Consider the following 7,343-nt stretch of genomic DNA (forward strand, 5'->3'; position numbering starts at 1 on the left):
TGGTAATGTGGAAAATCTGATATTTCTCTCTTTATTTTGAGAGTTATCACGCTGTTAGGCTTGTAGTTCATCTCTTGATCTTCATACAAGAATTATATCTTTGAAGATTACAGAACTTATAACCTTACATCATTTGGGACAAACCTTAAAACATGCCTCAGTACACAACTCCAATTTCTTGGACACTTTTCCAACACGTGTTGGAACAACATTACACCTTGAGATGTGCTAGACTAGAGACACTCTAGTCCACAACTCGTGTTTTGTAGAAGGTACTGATGTTGGTAGTTTCTTTAATGTTTATCCCATCAATGATAAGATTTTAATGAGTACAACTCATCACTTAATCAAACTTGTCTTAGAAAGACTTCGATTCCTTCTTACATAACTATCTCATTCATTAGATGAATGCTTGGATTCGTTAATGGAGATTAGACTCCCACTACTGATCATAACCCCTTGCTCGTCTCCTTATGGTGTAAACCCTTGAGACTTGCTAGTCTTTCTATGTTGTACTTCTATAAGTATTCCGAATCTCTTGAAAAATCAAATGATTCTAACTCATAGTGCATCAAATAGACTTTCTCAACTCTCAAGCTATTTAACGAAATGTTAAAATCTTGATAGTCTAGATCAGTTCGAACAATTGCTAAGTATTTTCTTGGCCTTAAGACTAAGAGCCATAAATACTTTATCATTCAGTGATTAAGAAGTTGATGTGTTGTTGAATACTCAATCTTGTCGCACTTATATTATTTTAATACTATGATGCCTTAAGCATCAACCATAAAACAATAGTTGAGCATTAATAGCTCCCACTGCAACAAAAACCTAACTGGATCAAGATCTCTTACTTAAAAGTTGCATTGTCATGTAAGTCATTGTCCTTCTATAAAATAGGTCAATCCAACTCACAAAGCATCTTTTCTCGCTTTAAACAAACTTTAATGACAATTCAGGTTGTCCCATTTCCATATCTAGTCTTTTGTTCAAATGAACTAGGACTTAAGAAAAATGCAGCCTTTATGAATTCGCCATCTATCATGTTACTTTCCTCTAACAGTAATATAACGACTATTAGTCTGAAGATTTTCTACTTTTCAGTTAAACCTTCTTGTAGTCATTTCTTATTACTTTAGGTGATGACTTGTGTGTCAGAAACTATTTGAGTGATCAAAAGATCCTCAAAACATTCTGTCACTCTAGGATATTCCAATCGAATCATCTTGACAGATTCTATTGATATCCATCTTTCATCGTCGTTAACCAAGACTTGTCGTGCTACTTAAAGGAAAATAGCTTGACCTTATTCCTCAAAGAACTTGTCAAGTACATGCATAATGCATTCTCGAACATTCTTCGTGGAATTATGTCGAGGAATTGGAGGACATGAATCATTGAGTATAAACTCCAAGCTTTCAGCGATGAGAATCATATCCATTTTCGTTTCCGGTCTACATAATTTAGGCATTCGAGTTTACTTTCTTTAAGGATCGCAGACAAATATTAAATGACATAATGAATATTTGGCAAATAAACTTATTATCACATACTCATGCTCAATACATAATCGCAAATAACCACAAAACAATTATGTATCTTGCAACTGTAAAATTAAAATTTTGTACCCTCAAGCAGAGGTCAATACACATTAAAATTTTAGTAATTTTACTGGTCACAACACCGACGAATAGTCCAGAGACCGCAGCACGGCATGGGCGCCAAATGTTGCCTAAGCACGACCATCAGATTTAGCATTACAGAATCTTGTTTCTACAACACACTTCCATAACAATGCTCATGTGCTGATAACAAAACCAAGCTATCTCATAAATTCTGTTTGAACTTCTGAAACTTGTAATTTCTTAGGATTATTGTCCCCACAGCTTGGGCGGCGATAATATTAGAAACTACTTTCTAGTTCATACTATTTATATTTGAGAAGTCTGCCCTTATGAACTTGCTATTTCTTAGGATTATTGTCCCCACAGCATGGGTGGCGATAATATTAGAAACTAGCTTCATAAATTTGCAAACCAACCGATGGAGACCGTATACAACGCACTTGTTGTAATCATCACTTAGATATTTTTATATGGTTTTTGCATAATTATCACATAAGCAGATAAAGCAGATAATCCACTTAAATAAGATAAACACCAAATAAACAGATAAATTCATTTAATGCATGGCATTTAAATACACTGGATAATTATCGAAAATTATTTAATCTAGTCAAGGGAGAATCAATTAAATAATTAAGTTTTATCTTGGATAATAATTATCCAAATTAATTTAGGATTTATCAAGACAGAGTCAACTATCTAAATCCACTTAGGATTATTCTAGATTTTATTTCGATAAAATCAAATCCTACAATTCAAGATAACGTTGATCTAGGATTATCATTATTTAAATCGTACAAGGATATTACTAGATAGAAACACTTCCATCATAATCCATAAGATAAAAATAAAATCCAATCAATCAAGATTTATACAAATCTTAATTCTATTTAGAATAGACATCCAGAATATATCAAACATTACTTAGGATTTCTTAGATAAATAAATTTATCTAAATCCAATTAAATAAGGATTTTCTTATATATCATTAACATCCTAATCTATCTAGGACATAAATCCAAAAGATAAGGATAAGTTGGATTAATACTTATTTTAATCTATCTAAGATTTGTCTTAATAGAATTAAATCTATTCAAATCCATAGGATAAAATAAATTAATATAAATGTTTATCCTAATTCATCTAAGATTTATCTTGGATTAAATCCATATAAATCCATAGAATACGATAATATTATATTATAATTGTTCAAATCTATCCAAGATTTATCTAGGAACAAATCCATACAAATCTATAAGATAAGAATAAAATATTATATTATCACTATCCAAATCCATCTGGAATTAATTTATGAATAAATTCATATAAACTCATAGGATAAGAATAAAATAATATTTTTATTATCTAAATCCAACTAAAATTTGTCTAGGAATAAATCCATACAAATCCATAGAATATAGATAAAAATTAGATTGTCATTATCCAAATTTAACTAGGATTCATCTAGGAATTAAATCCATACAAATCCATAAAATAAGGATAAAATCTATAATTAATCCATGATTTAATACAAAATCAAATCTTATATAATATATAAAATCCACAAAAGATATATTCAAATCTTATTTCCAAATTAATCTTGAATACTTTCCAAAAATAATTCTAAGGGTTAGGAAACCCTAATTTAAATTTGGAAAGCGAAGTCACGATATGAGACGATTCTACGCTGCACATAGGGAAAATCCTAATCTATCGCCATTGTTCTCCCACTCGAAATTCGCCGCTGCTGCCTGCGTGACGACGTCGCTGCTGCGTCGTTCTTGTCACCGCTGCACGCACCCCACCTTCGGGCTCCCACTCGAACAAAAACTGCCGTTGCTCGAAGACGTCGCTGCTGTCACAAATTCGCGCACAACGCAGCCATCTCCGTCGACATTCGAGCCCAGGAAACCCTCTCCGTCCAAGCCTGCTGCTGCGTCGTCGTCGCTGCTGCGACTCCGCCTTCACAGCAGCTGCTGTCCGGGTGATCTCCGACGCTGCTGTGTCTCCGATGCTGCTGCGTAGAACAGCCCAGCCGCCAACGAGAGTTGCCCTCGCTGCTGCGACTGCTGCCCCATATGATCCTCCAGACAAATTGACGCACAAATAAAGTGCCGATTTGAATGGAATCAAACGATTACAATATGCAACCAATACATATTTAATCATTGCGTACGTATGAAAAGAAATCCTCCCAAATATGATTTGGCCAAATCAATTCATAAGCAAAATCATTATATTGATATATTGAAACAATTCATGTAATGATTACAAAGGGATGAATTAATTATCCCAAATTGATCAAAACGCACAGCACACAAGTTCACGCAACTATCGGATTCGTCGATCATGCGTCATGTTCGTAAATTCAAAAATAATAACAACGCAACGAAGAAATCCATACATTCAAGCAATTCACGTAACATGAAATTAATCCACATTTGCTGGGGTTTGGTGCCCCTTGCACAGCGGAAGACTTGTACAAAACAAATAAATCAGATAAGGATCTATTTGACCGATTATGCGATTAATCAATTCACATGTTAAATAGATAATTGCATGCTAGAACGCAAATAATTCATGCTTAGAAAATATAAATCCTAAACATGAATACTACGGTTTAGAGTTACCGATTTGATTCTCCAAAGAATCGTCGATTGCTCGCGCCTTCTCCACGTGATGATCTTCAATACTAGACCACGGATCTTCTGACTGGTTCTCGAACTGTATCTCGATATCAGGGTGGGCTGATCTTATCAAAATACTAGGACTCGAATAAAAAGAAGACAGAAATTCCTCACGGAGGAGAGCTGAAGAATTTTCGAGCTCCTCTACTAATTAGAGAGGGGGACGAAAATTTCCTCTACTAATAATTGTGTTTCTGTCTTTCCTTTATTCTCCTATTTATATTAAGTTCATATTGGGCCCAGTCAGGGATCCATGGAAGGTTTTGGATATGGGCTCCTCCATTTAGCTTTATACTAATTAAACTGAACCCCAATTTAATATAAGCTTTTAATTGGAATATTACAAGCAGCCACTACAGAAGTAATATTGCACTCCCCATCCAAATCCAAAATTACAAGTAATCCGGGTTTCCGTTATTTATATTATTTATTTCCCGCGCTTAAGATATAAATGTCAATTAATTAATTAATGTCTGCTATGGACTTAATTAATTAACATCTTATTAATTCCAAGAGTGGACTTAGCAAGAAACACTTATTTATTATTCATAGAGCGATAAAACTCCAACTGGCCAGTTTTCTGAATAATAAAACCTTGTTCGAGCTCCTATTGAGGACATTATCAAACGAGACTCAACTCGAGCATGATTCAACATAGCCTAGGTGCTCGTCATTTGGTGGCATGCCTGAGCCAGCCAATAGCCTAGGTGCACCTTCACGCCTTTCGCCATGCACCATGTGAAGTAGAGGTCAGTAGTTGTAAGAGCTGAATTAGCGGTACCCATCAAGTTGTAACTGACAAACGTCTGAGCAAAGCGGAGAATTCGGTCTTCAATGTGAGAGGCTTTAGAGTAGCTGGACTTAAAGGTTCCCGCCTTGGGGTGCGTGATCAGTTCCCACGCCGTCTCCACTTTGAAATCGGGCGTGTTCTTCAGCACTCCAATCATCCTTTCATTCCATGCCCCCTCTTCATTCTCGGCTTGGGTAAACAACCCCATTCGCAGAGACCATTCCCGGATGCTCATCTCATATTTCTCATTAAAAAGCCTGAACGTTATAGAATCCGCGTCGAGATCAGTGGTGTTTTTCAAACGAAAGGTGGAGAAAAACTCCCTTGCTAGATCCACGGGCACCCTCTCCTGGTTGTGCTGTAATAACCACTCAAATCCTATCGAATAGATACAAGTGCGGAATTCCTTGTCACATGCAATCATTTTAAGCTCCCTTGAGCTGTACTGCTTCCCAGATTTGGCCATCTTCCCAGCACTACATCTTTCCTTGTACACTGCGGTCCTCTTCTGATCGTCGAACTGCCTCATCTCCTCTAACAACTCTTTAGTCAGCTAGACTTCCGGACGTCCTGGGATAGGCTCTTCTTCAGCTTCTTCAGATTCATAATCGGGCTCAGGGATGGGCTCATCTTGTTCCTCGACAGAGGGATCCTCGGTTATAGGGGAAAGGGTCTCCTCGACCTCCTTGACGGAGGGAGCTTTCCTTGACCGAGTAGATGAGGTCGCCACCGCCTTCCCTTTTCTCGCCCTTTCCTTGGACAAACGGTGTTCCTCTGCCTCCGCAGCATCAGGAACTAAGTCATCGACTTCATCGAGGAGACTCCTCCTAGTGCGCCTCCTTTCTGCCCTCTCATCTATCTTAGGTTCATCTTCATCCTGGTCACCCACCAGGTCCACAATCAATTTCAGCCCTCCCTCGGGCTCCGGTACTCCAGTCGTAAGTAGATCTGCTTCTTCCAACAGCTTTCCCGGGGTTTCCCCTTCACGTTCCACTATCGGGGTTGCCCCCTCAATATAAATGGGGTTCTCCCCCCAGACACCACTTGGGGCCGCCCCCTCTTCCACGAACTCAGGGGTCGCACCCCTGAAATCAATTGGGGTCCCATCCCCAGTTTCCAAAGGGGTTTCCCCCTCAGCAACATTCTTCACAATAGGGGTTTCCCCCTCAATCATACTGTCCACAATAGGGGTTACCCCCTCCACAACTTCATCTAAAACAGGGGTTTCCCCCTCACAAACTTCATCAAAAATAGGGGTTACCCCTCATAAACTTCCCTACCTTCAAAATTAGGGTTCTCATCTTCTTGCCTTTCTGTCTCCACCATGGTTTCGTCGTTCGTTGGTCTATCCTCCTCCGGTCGTTCGTGTACTGCCTCCTCTTTCTCCGTCTCCTGTGAAGTGGTTTCTGCGCGTTGAGATGTAGATTCTTGCGGTCTTTCTTCACGAAGATTCGCCGGTTGTGCAGTCGAGTCTGCCGGAGTCGTCGGTGGTGGTACGATCGGCGCGGACGTCATCAGGCTAGCGGCGAACAGGGCATATACTTCTTTTGCTTTCTCGATGCTCCCCAATTTCTGCGTCAATTCCGCCAATAGGGCTGGGTCGTACACCGTGCTTTGTGAACTTCCGGTGAGTTGGGTTGAATCCATCACTGCAGATCTGAAATTGAAAGAAAATCTGGTCGAATTTGGGTTAGGGTTTATTTTCTAGAGAGAGAGAACAAAAGTAGAGAGAAAGGAGAGTAAACTCAGATATTCGTCGATTTGGGATTATTGGAGAGAGAGAGAGACGACAGTTGCTTTTCTGATGAAAGGATGGTGCAGTTGCAGACATGATGTAAGCAACCGTACAACTTCCATAATTATCGGCAGATTTGAAATTCAAATTTTCTCCGTCCCTCCTTGACCTCTTCCTCCAAGCTTCCCTTGATTTCTCTCTTCAGGTTTTCCTCCAGACGACTCCCTAGATCATGACCCTATACAAAAAAAAAATTGAAGGTTCCAGACTCCCAGGTCAAGGTTAGAGTATAAAGCATCGGTTTCCTTCTGAGTCTGGTGCTTCGAAAATATTTTTGGATTTTCTAAGTTTGAAAAGTAATTAAACTATTTACACACTTCTTTAGAGTATTCCCGAGATTCCCTGGTTCAGTTTGTGTTTTTTTTTTCTTTTTTTTAAAAAAAATTGTTAACCTACTACTTGACCCAGGAATTTATCGAGAATATCCCCTCGTCCGTCTAGGCGAT

Source organism: Salvia hispanica, chromosome 1 (assembly GCF_029641045.1).
Source record: "Salvia hispanica isolate PSC_SH4W2 chromosome 1, Shi_PSC_v1, whole genome shotgun sequence".
NCBI classification, from domain to species: domain Eukaryota; kingdom Viridiplantae; phylum Streptophyta; class Magnoliopsida; order Lamiales; family Lamiaceae; genus Salvia; species Salvia hispanica.